This window comes from Macaca fascicularis, chromosome 4 (genome assembly GCF_037993035.2).
Source record: "Macaca fascicularis isolate 582-1 chromosome 4, T2T-MFA8v1.1".
Classification (NCBI taxonomy): Eukaryota; Metazoa; Chordata; class Mammalia; order Primates; family Cercopithecidae; genus Macaca; species Macaca fascicularis.
This window is the reverse complement of record NC_088378.1, coordinates 77207839-77226361: the sequence shown is the minus strand read 5'-3', so window position 1 is coordinate 77226361 and position 18523 is coordinate 77207839. Positions and strand designations below refer to the sequence as shown.

At 37.3% G+C, this 18523-nt stretch overlaps 1 long non-coding RNA gene across 9 annotated transcripts in view; it reads left to right on the top strand.

Annotated features, from left to right (window-relative positions):
• Positions 1 to 18523, top strand: part of LOC102119720 (uncharacterized) — a 1100133-nt gene that overhangs the window by 773392 nt on the left and 308218 nt on the right. For all 9 annotated transcript variants that reach the window (XR_006697344.3, XR_006697342.3, XR_010586309.2 and 6 more), the window contains one exon: positions 14591 to 14675. This is a non-coding gene — a long non-coding RNA (uncharacterized lncRNA). The remainder of the gene's footprint in view (positions 1 to 14590; positions 14676 to 18523) is intronic.

The window sequence follows — 18523 nt, the reverse complement described above, 5'->3', positions numbered from 1 at the left end:
TCTATCAGTGAGATTTTTTTTTTCTCCACTGTTTTTCAAGGGCAATCCTAAATGTGGCTGTAATGTAGCCACTGTCTACATTTCACTTGCACCTACATACTGAGGCAATCCATCCATAAATCAAACAAAGCCTTTTTCCTGCTCTTTTGGCTAGTGATATAGAAAACCCCATACAACCATACAACAAACCAGGAGAGAGATACTGTGCAACTGGGATTGATGACATGTGGTTTGGTCCACTTGCTCATGTCTAGTGAACTGTGTCTGGGCCTAATATTATGACATGGTTAGTCCAACAGAATTCTTCTCATAATGGGCAGTTTTATTTGCATGGACAGTTTGTTCCATGGTCAAGTGTTCTGTCTTTACCAGAGCCTCGTAACACACAAAAGATGAATAGTATTTCTCAAAGAATGGATAGTTCTCTACTGTGCTTGGGCTTACTCCAGACTTTCAGGGATCTGTGTTGTGACTCTTCTATGGAGTTTGCCATAAGTTCCACATTGTGTGTGTTCTAGCACTATAGGGCCTACTGGATCCTCCAGCACTATAGAAGATTGTGTGACCCAGGTAGTGGAGCACATTGCATCACAGTCTGGACCTCCTACAGCATCATTTCTCACTCCTCCATTTTTGTGTTTTTGTTTATTTACTTTAAATTTTTTTAAAATATTAAGCAGCACCCTTGTTAGCTGCCCATCTCTTCTGCTTATAAGGATGTTAAACACTATTAACCGTTTCACAATATCTGCAGATTAAACTCCTTGACTATCTCTCCAACTTCACCTATCATGGTAATTGAAGCCTCTTAGCTTCAGGCAAGTAAGTGCCATCACCTAGTTCCATTACTTAGGAAGAGGAGCATTATGACCATGGATGTTAAAGAATCAGACTCTGTAACTACCTCTTCTCTTATCCCCAGCCTGGAAAGAATTGTCATGAAAGATTTAGTGATTTTGGCATCTTCTCACCAGCACGTGCCTGATGGTCTTAGTGAAGAGTATGTTCTCTTGAGTCTTTTGGTCTTACATAACATGTCCCTTCAACATACTAATTTCCCTCAGCCTCATCATTCCTCCCTCTACTACCTGCCAGGGCAATATTGACAGTTTTATTTCACTGAGAACTGATGTTTGGATGTTTTTTTCTTTTCAAATCTCATGTTGGAAGTTGATCCCCAATGTTGGAGGTGGGGCCTAGTGGAGGGGTGTTGGGCCATGGGAATAGATCCCCCATGTATGGTTTGATGCCTTCCCCACAGTCATAGGTGAGTTCTTGCTCTATTAGTTCATGCCAGAGCTGGTTGTTTAAAAAACTGTAGCACCCTCCTCCTCTCTCTCTCATCCTTTCTCTTGCTTCCTTTTTCACAAGGTGACATGCCAGCTCCCCTTTCCCTTGCCCTAGGATTGGAAGTTCCTGAGTTCCTCACAAGAAACAGGTGCTGGCGTCATGCTTCTTGTACAACCAGCAGAACCGTGAGCCAAATAAGCCTCCTTTCTTTATAAATTACCCAGCCTCAGGTATTCCTTTGTAGCAATGCAATTGGATTTAGACTGTTGACCATCATTTTTTTTTTTTACAGAACTCTCAAAGCCATCCCAGAATAAAGTTTTGTCCATCCCCTGGAGTCTTGGCCAGAATATTAAATTCCATGTATTTAGAAAGTGCACTTAAGGCAGTTAAATCTTGCTTGTTGATATGGTTTGGCTGTGTCCCCACCCAAATCTTCATTGAATTGTAATAATCCCCACATGTCAAGAGTGGGGCTAGGTGGAGAGAATTGAATCATGGGGATGGTTTCCCCCATACTGTTCTTGTGGTAGTGAATAAATCTCATGATAACTGATGGCTTTATAAATGGGAGTTCCCGTGCGTAAGCTGTCTCTTGCCTGCCGCCATGTGAAAACGTGACTTTTCTCCTCCTTTGCCTTCTGTCATGATTATGAGGCCTCCCCAGCCATGTGGAACTCTGAGTCAATTAAACTCGTTTCTGTATAAATCACCCAGTCTCAGATATGTCTTTATTAGCAGAGTGAGCACAGACTAATGCAGTAAATTGGTACCAGCTAGTGGGGCACTGCTGTAAAGATACTCCAAAATGTGGAAGCGACTTTGGAACTGGGTAACAGGCAGAGGTTGGAACAGTTTGGAGGGTTCAGAAGAAACTAGGAAAATGTGGAAAAGTTTAGAACTTCCTAGAGACTCAAAGGACTCAGAAGACAGGAAGATATGGGAAAGTTTGGAACTTCCTAGACACTTGTTGAGTGATTTTGACCAAAATGCTGATAGTGATATGGACAATACAGTCCAGGCTGAGGTGGTCTCAGATGGAGATGAGAGACTTGTTCAGAACTAAAGTAAAGGTCACTCTTGCTATCCAAAGAGACTGTTGGCATTTTGCACTTGCCCTAGAGATCCATAGAAATTTGAGCTTGAGAGAGATGATTTAAGATATCTGGCAGAAGAAATTTCTAAGTGGCAAACTGTTCAAGAGGAAGCACAGCATAAAAGTTTGAAAGACTTTGCAATAGAAAACAAAAACCCATTTTCTGAGGAGAAATTCAAGCCTGCTGCAGAAATATGCATAGGTAACAAGGAGCCAAATGCTAGTCACCAAGACAATGGGGAAAATATCTCCAGGGCAAGTCAGAGACCTTCATGGCAGCCTCTCCCACAACAGATCCCAAGGCCTAGAAGGAAAAAATGGTTTCCTGGGCCAGGGCCAGGAACCCCTGCTGTGTGCAGCCTAGGGACATGGTGCCCTGTGTCCCAGATGCTCCAGCCATGTCTAAAAGGGGTCAAGGTACAGCTTGGGCTGTGGCTTCAGAGACTGCAAGCCCCAAGCCTTGGCAGATTCCATGTGGTTTTGGTCCTGTGGGTACACAGAAGTCAAGAATTGAGGTTTGGGAACCTCCTCCTATATTTCAGCGGATGTATGGAAACACCTGCATGTCCAAGCAGAAGTCTGCTGCAGGGGTGGAGCCCCCATGGAGAACCTCTCCTAGGGCAGTGTGGAAGGGAAATGTGGGGAGGGAGCCTCCACACAGAGTCCCCACAGGGCCACTGTCCTCCAGACTCCAGAATGGTAGGTCTGCTGACAGTTTGCACTGTGTGACCAGAAAACCTACAGACACTCAACACCAACCATTAAAGCAGCCAGAAGGGGGGCTGTACCCTGCAAAGCTACAGGGACAGAGCTGCACAAGGCTTTGGGAGCCCACCTCTTGCATCAGCATGACTTGTATGTGAGATACAGAGTCAAAGGAGATCATTTTGGAGCTTTAAGAGTTGACCTCCCCACTGGATTTTAGACTTGCATAGGCCCTGTAGCCCCTTTGTTTTGGCCAACTTCTCCCATTTGGAATGGCTGTATTTACCAATGCCTGTACCACCATTGTATCTAGGAAGTAACTAACTTGCTTTTGATTTTACAGGCTCATAGGTGGAAGAGACTTGCCTTGTCATGGATGATACTTTTGACTGTGGACTTTTTTGAGTTAATGCCAAAATGAGTTAAGACCTTGGGGGACTGTTGGGAAGGCATGATTGGTTTTAAAATATGAGGACATGAGATTTGAGAGGGGCCAGGGTCAGAATGATATGGTTTGACTGTGTCCCCACCCAAATCTCACCTTGAATTGTAATAATACCCACATGTCAAGGGCAGGGCCAGGAGAATTATATTAAATCATGGGGGCAGTTTCCCCCATACTGTTCTCATGGTAGTGAATAAGTCTCATGAGATCTTGTGATTTTATAAATGAGAGTTCCCTTGCAAAATCTCTCATCTGCCACCATGTAAAATGTGACTTTCCTCCTGCTTTGTCTTGCACCATGATTGTGAGGCCTCCCCAGCCATGTGGAACTGTAAGTCAATTAAACCCAGTATTGGGTATGTCTTTATTAGTAGTGTGAAGTCAGACTACTACAAGCAAGTCTTGAATTTTTCTTCCCTTCTCCCAATGTTTGTTTTTGGCACCTTTATCAAAAATAAGTTGACTATAAATGCATGCATTTATTTCTGGGTTCTCTAATCTATTCCATTGGTCTTTGTGTCTCATTTTATGAAAATACTGTGCTGTGGTTTTTTTTTTTTTTTTACTGTAGCTTCAGAGTATAATTTGAAGTCAGGTAATGTTATGCCTTCAGCTTTGTTCTCTTCATTAAATGGTCTGGGAAAACTGGATATCCATATGCAGAAGAATGACACTAGACCCCTTTATCTCACCATATACAAAAGTCAAATCAAAATGAATTAAATACAAATCTAAGAGCAGAAACTATGCAACTACTAGGGAAACACTAGGGAAATGCTCCAGAGCATTGGTTTGGGCAAAGCTTTTTTATGTAAGAATTCAGAAGCACAGGCAACCAAAGCAAAAGTGGACAAATGGGATTATATGAACCTAAACAGCTCTGCACAGCAAAGGAAACAATCCACACAGTAAAGAGACAACCCACAGAATGGGGAAAATATTTGCAATCTGCTTATCTAACAAGAGATGAATAACCAGAATATATAAGGAGCTCAACCAACTCAATAGGGAGAAAAACAAATCTGATTAATAAATGGTCAAAAGATGTAAATAGAGATTTCTCAAAAGGAGGCATACAAAGGGCCAGCAGGCATATGAAAAAATGCTCAACATCACTAATCATCAGAAAAACACAAGTAAAAGCAACAGTGATAGATCTTCTCACCCTTGTTGGAATAACTATTATCAGAAAGACAAAAAATAACAGATGCTGGTGAAGCCATGGAGAGAGGGAAATCTTTGTACTTGTGGCAGTGTAAATTAGTCAGCCACTATGGGGAAGAGGATAAGGATTCCTGAAAATATTAAAAATAGAACCACCATATGATTCAACAAGCCTGATGCTGGAGACCTATCCAAAAGAAAGGAAATCACTATATTGAAGAGATATCTGCACTCCGATGTTTATTGCAGCATTCTACATAATAGCCAAGTTATGGAATTAACCTAAGTGTCCATCAGTGGATGAATAACAGATAAATAAAATATGATTCCTATATGTAATGCAATATTATTCAGCCATAAAAAAGAATGAAATTCTGTAATTTGCAGCAATGTGGATGGAACTGGAGGACATTATATTAAGTAAAATAAACCAGGCACAGAAAGACAAACATCACATGTTCTCAATCACATGTGGGGGTTATGCCAAAAAAATTAACTCATAGAGATGGAGAGTAGAATGATCATTACCAGTGGCAAGAAAGAGTAGTGTGTGGGTGGGGGAAAGTGGGGATGATTAATGGGTACAAAAATATAGTTAGATAGAAGGAATAAGATAACACAAGTCAAGGAGTTCCCCTATTTGCTCTTGTCACTAGTGTTGTCTTATTCCTTCTATCTAACTGTATTTTTGTACCCATTAACCATCCCCTCTTTTTTAAAATTTTTTATTTTACTTTAAGTTCTGGGATACATGTGCAGAATGTGCAGGTTTGTTACATAGGTATACATGTGTCATGGTGGTTTGCTGCACCTATCAACTGGTCATCTAGGTTTCAAGCACTGCGTGCCTTAGGTATTTGTCCTAATGCTCTCCCTCCCCTTGCCTCCCACCCTGCAACAGGCCCTGGTGTGTGATGTCCCCTGTCTGTGCCCATGTGTTCTCATTGTTCAACTCCCACTTGTGAGTGAGAGCATGTGGTATTAACCACCCCCTCTCTAACTCCTCCCACCCACACACTATAGGAAATCTATAGCTAACAATATATTTATTGTATATTGAAAATAACTGAAAGAATGGAATTGGAATATTCCTAACAAAGAAAGGATAAATGCTTGAGGTAATGGATATCTCAATTACCCTGAGTTGATCATTTAAATTGTACTCTTATATCAAAATATAATATGTACATACATATATATATATATACACACACACAAGTGTTATGTACCCATAATAATGTAATTTTTTTAAAAAAAAATTTTGGTCTCCTTGATCAAACACCCTCAAAATTTAATTCAAGGGGTTCCCCCATTTGCTCTTGTCAGTACATGACAGCAAGTGTTGCAAATTTTTGAGTGTAGTCTCTTTCCTATATTATCAGCCCTAGCATATACCCAGCTGGGTTATGCTTGGATTTAACCTTAATTAGTGACCTGGCAAGCAGAAAAGGAGGTGGGGACCGCTTCTAGGGGCAGGTACCTGTTACCTTATGAGGATAACCTAATCTTCCTGACCAGTAGAAGCACTAGCTCTCACTAAGAAGGAGAGATTCCTTTGCAAACCTGAGGCTCCATGGGCAACCAGCAGTTTGAATAGCCAGCATTCTCAGGGTCATCCGCTCAGATTTTCCTGTCCTATTTTTCAAGACCATAGATTTTCCCCACCAGAGCCCTCATGTTCATATAACAAATCTGTCTTAGCTAAGCATTCAAGCATTTCTGGAGCTCTGTGCCTCTGACAATAATCTTCAGCCTATCACTTAATTGTGTTTACCCTTCCACTACAGGTGATAAGGGCCTCTTTATAAGGTACAACTGAGACTCTCTGATTCACACACTTAACTATAAAGTCCTTGTTAACAACCCTGCATCTCTCATTGTCCTTCTGAAGGACATCTCACTCTGATTTGTAGACATTGTTTCCCACCTGTTTTTTAGATGTCAAAATTATTACCCCTGCCTTAGCAGTTTCTCCATCAGGACATTTTCCCAGGTCACCATGGGCAAAATCTTCAGCAATTGAGCCACCATATTGTGCCAAGTACTACCCATCTGCCCCATACTAACCAGGATGGTATCTTCTTCACCTGCCTGGTAGTGGATTAACCAGTCCCAAATCCTTGTCTTACTGTTCATTTGCTAGAGTCACTCATTGCCACTTGCCAAAACCACAATGAGATACCATCTCACACCAGTTAGAATGGCAATCATTAAAAAATCAGGAAACAACAGGTGCTGGAGAGGATGTGGAGAAATAGGAACACTTTTACACTGTTGGTGGGACTGTAAACTAGTTCAACCATTGTGGAAAACAGTGTGGCGATTCCTCAAGGATCTAGAACTAGAAATACCATATGACCCAGCCATCCCATTGCTGGGGATATACCCAAAGGATTATAAGTCATGCTGCTGTAAAGACACATGCACACGTATGTTTATTGTGGCACTATTCACAATAGCAAAGACTTGGAATCAACCGAAATGTCCATTAGTGACAGACTGGATTAAGAAAATGTGGCACATGTACACCATGGAATACTATGCAGCCATAAAAAAGGATGAGTTCGTGTCCTTTGTGGGGACATGGATGCAGCTGGAAACCATCATTCTCAGCAAACTATTGCAAGAACAGAAAACCAAATACCACATGTTCTCACTCATAGGTGGGAATTGAACAATGAGATCACTTGGACACAGGAAGGGGAACATCACACACTGGGTTCTCTTGTGGGGAGGGGGGAGTGGGAAGGGATAGCATTAGGAGATATACCTAATGTAAATGGTGAGTTAATGGGTGCAGTACACCAACATGGCACATGTATACATATGTAACAAACCTGCACGTTGTGCACATGTACCCTATAACTTGAAGTATAATTAAAAATAAAAAAAAAGAAGGTAACCCAAGATGGGATTAAAGATGCAAGTATTATATTATACAGCTCTGTGAGACAAAATGGAGAGGGGACCTGGTAAGGCTAGGGGCACCTTTAGACCACAGTGTGAGTGAAAGACAAAGGGAGGGCCAGGCCTGGTGGCTCATATTTGTAACCCCAGAACTTTGGGAGTTAAATGCAGGCAAGTATTTTGAGCTCAGGGGTTCGAGACCAGCCTGGGCAACATAGCGAAATCCTGTCTTTACAAAAAAATACGAAAAAAACTAGCTGGACATAATGGCACATGTCTGCAATACCAGCTACTGAGAGAACTAAGGTGGGAAGATCACCTGACCCCAGGAGGTGGAGACTGTAGTGAACTGTGTTCATGCCACGGCACTCCCACCTGGGTGACAGAGCGAGATTCTGTGTCAAAAAACAAACAAACAAAAAGACAGGGAGGGAAATGCCCTTGACAATGATGTTGCTCAGGAATTCCTCTAGCTAAAGTCGGCTATTAGAGGAGTCCCACGTCTCCCAGGAATGGGAATCACTTAATATCCCTGCTGTGCTTCATCAGTGGCTGAGAGCAGCTGGAGGGATCAGTGCAAATGCCACAGTAGATTTCATAGCACAACAGCTGGGGCCCTCAGTTAGTTGTTTTATCCATATCCATAAAGGGAGGTACACAATGCACATGCTCATGGCTTCTACACAGAAATAAGCATTTACTTCTAAAGACTTTTCCCTCCCTCCTTCCATTTTCTTCCTTCTTTATTTGAATTTGTGAACTTAGGAATCATTTTTGAATTATTTTCCCTAATGTAAATAAGTGGAAACAGCAAGGAATTCCCAGTCTGAAGGACCTGGGTTATATTACTACTATACTATAGCATGACTTTAGGACAAGTTAGATGACATCTCTTGTTTGCACTTTCCTAATTTAAAAAATAGCCAGCTTGCAAGCTTGTGCTGAGAATGAATGAAACTAGGTTTGTAACTGGACATAATGTTACATAAAAATTTGTTTATTAGTTCTCTTCTTTTTCTGCTTCCCCAATTTGATACACCTTCCACTAGAATGAAAGATCCATAGTCTGAAAGGCATTTCTGAATTGTTCACTGCTATGTCCACCAGCACAAAAACAATGTCTGACACATAGTAGCCACCTAAACAATATTTGTTGAGTGGATGAATTAACCTGTTTAGTTCAGTATTTATGATAGGCAGGTCTTTAATATATAGGTAGGTCTTTAATATGTGAAATTGCTTATGTTTCCCCTTAATGTGAACAAGTATATTTTTACTGTATATTACATTGCCTCATATGTATGAGCCAAGAATCACTTCACTGGTTGAAAACAATTTCAGGAAAATAGGGAGAGAAAACTTCATAATGGCCAAAAATTTAGCGGAGATGTGAAAATCATGTGAAATTTTATTTTATTTTGGGGTTTATCTTAAATTTTAATCATTTTATAAGTTCAGACTACAACTGAACGTTAAGTTTATTATTGACAGAATGTTTTATTTCAAATACATATTTATAATTTGCTCTACCAATCTAACAAATATTTTACTATATTCTAAGTACTGTGCTAGACCATAAACTTGCACATATAGAAGTAAAGTTGGCTCTTTGTTTCTGTCAAGCTTTCTTAAGTAGTAAACTAGAAAAAGACAAGTCATTATTAGAATTCTGTTCTTGACACAGAACTCTCCTTTATTTGATACAAGTGTATGTTATTGTGCCTGGCCTGCCAGCATGCCCAAGGCCCTTGTTTTTCAAAGGACTGTGAACTTTCTTTCAGTACTATATCTGGGCACAAAAGTATATCTTAGCAATAGTAAACAAGTTCCTATCAAGTGTGTGCTCTTATATAGAGTTTTGGCAGAAAGAAAATCAGGCTAGCATTGTAGATTGTGAAACCCACTGAGCAGGGACCATGTCTAATTCTGTGTTCAGTACTTGATTTTCAAATGAAAGAAAAATGAAACAATTTCATTTCTGACTTTTGGAGTTTTTCATTTGAAGAAAAATAAGGTTTTCACCAGAGCTTGGTAGAAGACTACACAGCAGGAGTTTGGGACTTATTTTAAAACATATAAATTTCATGTAATAACTATTTATTTCTGTTTCCTGATGTTTTAACAAGTTTAATATCTTCCCCAAATAATATGACAAATGTTATAAAACATTTTATTCATTTTAAAAATAAATAATAAACAAATGTACTTTTGAATTGAGAACACTGACTTTATTAATTTAAACCCTGATTGGAGCTTATTTAAAAATAAATAATGTTTTTGTTTGTAATACTTTACTAAGTAATAGTATGTATATAAGTAAATCTATATGATTTTCCCATTGTTGGAGTCTTTTTCTCAGGATAACACATTTTGATTAAACTAAATTTTGTAAGCATAGTTTTAAAAAATATGCTTAAGATGTCAACATTTTATTGAGTTATATTCCACTGTATATATATGTAATTATTTATTCATTCAATTATTGATAGACATTAAGTTGTTTCAATTATGTCTGTTATAAATGTTATGCTTCTAGTTCAGCTGCCATTGTTATTCATATACATGTCTTTGTGGACATATGTTTTCATTCCTCTTAAATAAATATCTAGGTATGGAATTGCTGGGTTATGTGGCAAGTGTATGTATAACTTTATTAAAAATTCCAAATTGTTTGCTGAAGTGGCTACGCCATCTCATATTCCCACTGGCAATGCACTCGAGTTCCTATGTTTCCCCATCAACACTTGATTTCATACATCTTTTAGTTTTCAGCCATTCTAAAGTGTCTATAATGGCATCCCAGACTGACACATGCAGCAACATGGGTAGATCTCAAAAACTTTGAGCTGAGTGAAATACATCAGGTATAAAAAAGAGTATATTTTATGTGATTCCATGAATGTGAAATTCTAGAAGGTAAATCTAATCTATATTGACAGAAAGCAGATCAGTAGTTGTTTGATGCCAGGAATAGGACTAACGATTACCTGCAAAGCAGCACAAAGCTAGGGCACTTTTAGGGACCATGGAAATATTCTGCAATTTTATTGGAATTGTGGTTCCATTCATGTATATATTTGTCAGAATTCATCAAACTGTACACTTAAAATTGGTGCATTTAATTGTATGTAGATTATACATCAGTACAATTTATATAATAAGAAACATATCAAATCTACTTTTGAATATTAACATAAAGTCTTAATCATATCTGCTTGCCATGCTTAGCAATACAAAGCATTTTAAGAATATGAAAGAAGGGTAGAAGCAATCCACAGAATCAACTATTGTTTCTTCCAGGGAGGCATATCTGTAAAAGCCTCTGAATATCTTGCATTCTTTCAGACTCAGTCAAGTTCTTACACCTAGAGAGTAAAATTCTGATCAGATGGCCAGTTGGGTCAGGTTCGGATATTTCTAGCTTACCAAAATCTGAATATCTATTAATTATAATTAAATTAATACATGTTCTTTGTCGAAAGCAATGCAGGGGAAGAGAGCATTCATCATTCTAATACCTAAAGTCAACTACTGTTGTTATTTTGGAGTATTTCTTCATTTTAATGCATTTTTAACATTTCAGATATTATAGTAAGTGCTATTTTATAGGTACATTTTCACTCAATATTAGATCATTAGCATTTTTCCAAGTCTTTAAACATTCCATAAACATCATTTTAATAGCTCATCATATGCCTGTATCATCATTAACTATTACTCTTTCAATGGCATTTCGTTTTGTTTGTTTGTTTGTTTTCCCAAACAGCAGATACATTGCCTGGACCGTTGAATATTCTCCAAAAATTTTGTTGAATGAATGAATGAGTTATAAATATTGTGAAGAACATCTTTGTGCCACAATCTGTATTTTTTGAGAAACTTTAAGATAAATTCCCAGAACTAGAATGTCTGTGGCAAACACATAAAAATGTTAAAGTCGCTTGATTCATTTGACAAAAGCTTTTATCTTGGGAAAAAAGACAAAAATGATACTGTACATGGGTTTTCAAAAGTTGTCTAAGGCACATTTTAAAATATTTAAAAAGAATTATAGTTCATTTTAAACTGTTTCTTTTACTAGTGTACTAGTATGTGCAATTAAAAGCAAAACCCTGGCCCTTTTCTTTTTTCTTTATAAAAATAACCTCATGGTGGTTATTTCTAAGAGCATCTTGGTTTCATAGTGCATCCTATCCCTCTGCATCTCTTTTCATGTAATTTCTAAATTGAAAACTTTTTTTTTTCTTGATTATGATGTCTGCTGTGATATTTTGCCATCACTGCCTTCTTTTATCCAGTTTGGTCTTTTTGTAAATTTGCTGCCACTCTGACTCTTATTGAGCAGCAGATACCATGAAAACACAGAACTGCTCTCTGGTGATTGATGGTAGTGGAAGAGTTCACACTCTTTACTTGGTGCTCCGCTCTATAGAAATCTTCCTTGGCTCATTTTCCCAATGAAGCATCAATCGTGAGCCTGCTATTTCTTTTTGTACTGGTTTCTTTTTGTGTGTCTTTCCCTAAGTCAGACTTTCTCATTGCCCAGAGAGGCAGGTGTTGGGCTTTCCTGAACACATTTGAGGTCTTGCAATTCAAGCTGGCTATTAAAGATGGGAGTACTGCCTGATGATCTGGGTCCATGGCCAGAGAACTATCCAATGCTGGCCTTTGTACTCCAGCCTGTTTTGATTCTATTTTAGCCCTTAATATGTGGGGAGGGGCTCTTTATCCTGTGGCAATATTATGGATCTAGAGAAGACATTTTCTTAGATGACTTAGATTTTCTTAAATGACTTAGATTTCTTTGTGGCATTTTTCTAGTTTTTCCATTTCCAATTCTCTTCTTTATTCATAGTTTTGGGGCAGTTGCTTGACATAAAAATATTGTGATTTATTTTCAAACTACTGCTTTCCTGGGAGAGAAGCCACTTTTTTTGAAAAGGCACTTTTTAAATACTAATTAGAGATTTAAATTATGTCATGCACCTTACGTAAGCCGCGTGCAGGCCCTAAATTCATATCTATATGACCAAAATAACAAAAATAGCATGTTATCTTGTAGTTTAGCCATCATAAGAACTAAATCCATATGCCATATTCACAGCCTGGTTGGGTGTTGCAAAGATGATTCTGAGAAAAGTAAATAAAAAGATTGGAGCAAATCAAATGATCCAGTAACAGCATCTCATTATTTCATATATGTTTTAACTTAGGAAGGAATATTCTTTAACTTCCTTTAGATAGAGTTCAGTAACTTTCTATATTATTGACCTTTAAAGTTTTTATGCAGATTTATAAAGCCAATGAGAAAAAACTGCTTCACTGGTTCCTTCTGGGATATGTATCAAAATTGAGGTACGAAATTCTGAATGCTTTTTCAGAAACCCAATCTAAAGCTTTTTAAATGAGTCAATACTGCTCTTCAAATTTAAAAAATGCTTTTCTCTTCCTTACAAATGAGGTGAGAGATTACATATAAATGGCTAGTCAAAAGCATGGCAAAACTCCCCTGGCAACTGCCCATTTCCTTGACTTCATTACTGTGCACTTCTTGAGGGTATATCAGGAGTACTGGCTGAGCAAGGGTCAGGGGTTCTGGGAAAACAGGTGTCACTCAGACCGTTTTACTTGACAGTCATGAGGCTCGAGGTCACTGACCCAGTGGAAGGATGAACAGGCCCAACAGTAGTGGCAAGCTGTACATTTTACATTCTTTGCCCTCTTTTTTACATGTTTTCTTTTTGATTCACACCAAATCTTTTCTTTTTCAATAATATAAGTAATGTATGTTATTTTGGGGGCCCTAAAAGGACTCAAGTTAAAAGTTACTTGTAGAATTTTGAAATTCAAGACAGGATAAAAAGTAATTTTGGGCCATTGTTTGGGTGATTTGATGATAAATTCTGACTTCTGCCAGGAATTACAAATAAAATGCACCATACAGATGAATTAGAGACAATGAAATGTCTTTTTTGGTTCAATGTGCTTTGACTTTAACATTTCTACAAAAATTCAGTGGACACGGTGTTTTATTTTTTCGTTTAACATCTCTTTTATTTTTCTCTTTTCGTTTTCTTCTGATTTCTATGGCTCCACTTTCTCTCTCTCTCTCTCTCTCTCTCTCTCTCTCTCTCTCTCAGTTTTCATAATCTAGCTCACTTACACACACACATACACACACCCACACACACACACTTCTCTTTTTGAATAATGGAGAAGTTTTTGTGCAATATTTTGAGAGTATGTAGTAAGGGATGAAAGTTGAGCACACTTTCAGATATTTCTTGAAAAATAGCTGTAAGTCATCTATTTGGTGCCTACCACAGAAAATTGAAATATTCCTGCTTTTTTCTATATTTTAAAATTCCTTTTGTAGTAGCAATTCTCTATAAAGATGCCATCAGGAAGCATTAAGTGACATTAAATAATTCTGTAAAATATCATAAAGAGTAGATATTTCACTAGATAATCCTAATAATATTTTACAGCTTATGTGGCCTGCAACTTCCTAATACTCTAGAGTATTTATGAAGACAACTGGGAATTAATTTACTAAGTATTGAGTTTAAAACCACTAACGCATATTCCATTACTAAAGTAGTATCAGTACAAGTGAAAAAAAAATTGAAGAGAGTTTCAAGATGCAAATGACAGTTAAAAAAAATCACCATATACTGTGATGGAATGGTAATAATATGAATGAATATCTATTGGTATATCCTAGCAATTTTAAAAGTCTGTTTTGGTAAACAGAATAGACACATTTAATCCACATCTGTCAGATTAAGACTTGAACAACTAAAGGAAAAACTACAGGCAATGATTTTACTCTTTTTATATTTATAAGGAAATGTTATATGGATCAATTTGTAAGCTTCTTTTTTTATAAGATAAGATACACCTTTTTTTTTTTTTTTAATAAAACAGGCTTTTCCTCTACATTTGACATTTAGTTTGCACATGTTTTTTGTTTTATTTTTTAGGCTCAATTTTCCTACATAATTAAGAGTTTGAAGTTTGGGCAATGTCAAGAACCACATCTGTACTGAAATCAATTATCTGTGTTTGGTAAGTAGGGGAGAAAATACTTGATAAATATTTCTTATCTGCAGCAAATTATCATGTTCATGTTTTATCTTTGATCTTCTTGAAGACTCACAGAAAATTTCTAAGCAACACTTGATTGTTTTGCCTAAACTGCTTTGTATTTTGACCACAGGTTGGAGACTCACTTTTATGAATATAAATATAATCTACTCTACTCAAAACCAAGCAGTCTGATTTTCTGCTATTCTTTTTTACCTTTCCTTTTTAACTTTTATTTTAGGTTTGGGGGTATATGTGAAGGTTTGTTACATAGGTAAATGTGTCATGGGAGTTTGTTGTGCATATTATTTCATCATTCGGGTATCGAGCCCAGCACCCAGTAGTCATCTTTTCTGCTCCTCTCCCTCTTTCCACCCTTTCCACCCTTCCATCCTTCCACCCTTCTTATCATTTAGTTCCTACTTATAAGTGAAAACATGCAGTGTTTGATTTTTTTGATCCTGCATTAGTTTGCTAAGGATAATAGCCTCCAGCTCCATCCATGTTCCCATGAAAGACATGATCTCATTCTTTTTTAATGGCTGCTTAGTATTCCATGGTATATACATACCACATTTTGATTATACAATCTGCCTTTGATAGGTATTAGGTTGATTCTGCTATTGTGAGGAGTGCTTCAGTGAACATTTGTGTGCATGTATCTTTATGGTAGAATAATTTCTATTTATCTGGGTATGTACCCAGTAATGGGGTTGCTGGATCAAATAGTAGTTCTGCTTTTAGCTCTTTGAGGAATTGCTATACTGTTTTCTACAATGGTTGAAATAATTTGAACTCTCACCAACAGTGTATAATGTTCCTTTTTCTCTGCAACCACACTGGCATTTTTTTTTTGTTTTTTTGTTTTAACTTTTTACTAACAGACATTCTGACTGGTGTGAGATGGTATCTCATTATGATTTTGAGGTGCATTTCTCTAATGATCTGTAGTGTTGAGCTTTTTCACATATGCTTTTTGGCATCATGTATGTCTTCTTTTGAAAAGCATCTGTTCATGTCCTTTGCCCACTTTTCATTGAGGTTTTTTTTTTGTTTTTTTTTTTTACTTCTTGTAAATTTGTTTAAGTTCGTTATAGATGCTGAATATTAGACCGTTGTCAGATACATAGTTTGCAAATTTTTTTCCCATTCTGTAGATTGTCTGTTTAATAGTTTCTTTTTTGCTCTGTGAAAGCTCTTAAGTTTAATTAGATCCAACTTGTCAATTTTTGCTTTTTTTTTTTTTTTTTTTTGCTATTGTTTTGGTGTCTTTGTCATGAAATCTTTGCCCATTCTGATGTCCAGGATGGTATTGCTTAGGTTGTCTTCTAGGTTTTACATTTAAGTTTTCAATTCATCTTGAGTTGATTTTTGTGTATGATGTAAGGAAGAGGTCCAGTTTCAATCTTCTACATATGGCTAGCCAGTTATCCCAGCACCATTTATTGAATAGGGATCCTTTTCCCTATTGCTTGTTTTTGTCATGTTTGTCAAAGGTCAGATGGTTGTAGTGTGTGGTCTTATTTCTGGGTTCTCTATTCTGTTCCATTGTTCATGGTGTCTGTTTTTGTACCAGTACTATGCCGTTTTAGTTACTGTAGCCCTGTAGTATAGTTTGAAGCCAGGTAGCATGATGTCTCTAACTTTGTTCTTTTTGCTTGGCATTGCCCTAGATATTCAGGCTTTTTTTTTCACTCTATATGAATTTTAAAATAGTTTTTTCTAGCTCTGCGACGAATCTGAATGTTAGTTTAATAGGAATAGCATTGAAACTATAAATTGCTTTGGGCAATATGGCCATATTCTTGATATTGAATCTTCCTATCCATGAGCATAAAATGTTTTTTCATTTGTTTGTGTCATCTCTGATTTATTTGAGCAGCACTGTGTAGTTACCCTTGTAGAGATCTTTCACCTCCCTAGTTAGCCGTATTGCTAGGCGTTTTATTTTTTCTTTGGCAATTAGGAATGGGAGTATATTACTGATTCGTCTCTCAGCTTGACTGTTGTTGGTGTATAGGAAAGCTAGTGAATTTTGCACATTGATTTTGCATCCTGAGACTTTGATGAAATTTTTTGTCAGCTTAAGAAACATTTTTGTTGAGACTGTCAGGTTTTCTAGATATAGAATCCTGTTGTCTGCAAACAGGGCTAGTTTGACTTCCTCTTTTCTTGTTTGGATGCCTTTATTTCTTTATATTGCCTGATTGCACTGGCCAGGACTTCCAATACTGTGTTGAATAGGAGTGGTCAGAGAGGGCATCGTTGTCTTGTGCTGGTTTTCAAGGGAAATGCTTCCAGCTTTTGCCCTTTTAGTATGATGTGGGCTGTGGGTTTGTCATAGATGGCTCTTATTATTTTGAGGTATGTTTCTTTAATACCTCACTTATTGAGACTAGGTATGAATGAATGTTGTATTTTATGGAAAGTCTTTTCTTCATCTATGGAGATAATCATGTGGGATTTTTTCTTTAGTTTGCTTTATGTGATGAGTCACATTTATTGATTTGTATATGTGGAACCAAACTTGTATCCCAGGGATGAAACTTGGGATCATCCCAGGGATGATCATGATAGATAAACTTTGATGGGCTGCTGGATCTGGTTTGCAGGTAGTTTGCTGAGAATTTTTGCATCAATGTTCATCAAGGATATTTGCATGAAGTTTTATTTTTTTGTTGTGCCTCTGCCAGGTTTTGGTATCAGGATGATGCTGGCCTCACATAATGAGTTAGGGAGGAGTCCCTCTACTTCAAATGTTTGAAATACTTTCTGTGGGTATGGTACCAGCTCTTCTTGGTACATCTTGTAGAATTCAGCTGTAAATTCATCGGGTCCTGGGCTTTTATTGGTTAGTAGGCTATGTATTACTGCCTCAATTTCAGAGCTCATTATTGTTCTGTTCAGAGATTCAATTCTTTCCTGGTTCAGTCTTGGGTGGTGGTAGGTGTATTTCTCCAGGAATTTACCAATTTCTTCTAGATTTTCTAGTTTATATGCATAGAGGTGTTCATAGTATTCTCTGATGGTTGTTTGTGTTTCTGTAGGATCAGTGGATATTACCACTGATACAACCCCCTTGTCATTTCTGATTGCATTTGTTTGAATCTTCTCTTTTTTTTATTTATTAGTCTACCTAGTGGTCTATTTCATTGATTTCTTTTTTTTTTTTTAAATAGCTTCTGAGTTTGGTAACCTTTTGAATGGCTTTTCATGTTTCAATCTCCATTGGTTCAGCTCTGGTTTTGGTTATTTCTTGTCTTTTGAAAACTTTGGGATTTGTTTGCTCTTAATTCTCTAGTACTTTTAGTTGTGATATTAAGTTGTTGATTTGAGATCTTTTTAACTTTGTGATGTGAGCATTTAGTGCTATAAATTTCCCTCTTAACACTGCCTTAGCTGTGTCTCAGAGATTCTGGTATCTTGTATCTTTGTTGTCTTTAGTTTCAAAAAACTTCATTATTTCTGTTTAAATGTCATTATTTGCCCAAAAGTCATTCAGGAGCAGGTTACTCAATTTCCATGTAATTGTATAGTTTTGAGTGAGTTTCTTAGTCATGATTTCTAATTTGATTGTGCTGTGGGTCCAAGAGACTCTTATTATTTTAATTCTTTTGCATTTGCTGAGGAATGTTTTCCTTCCAATAATATGATTGGTTTTTGCGTATGTGTTATGTGGTGATGAGAAGAAAGTATATTCAGTTGTTTTTGGTTGGGGAGTTCTGTAGCTATCTGTCAGGTCCACTTGATCCAGAGCTAAGTTCAGGTCCTGAATATCTTTGTTAATTTTCTGTCTCAGTGATCTAATATTGTCAGTGGCATGCTAAAAT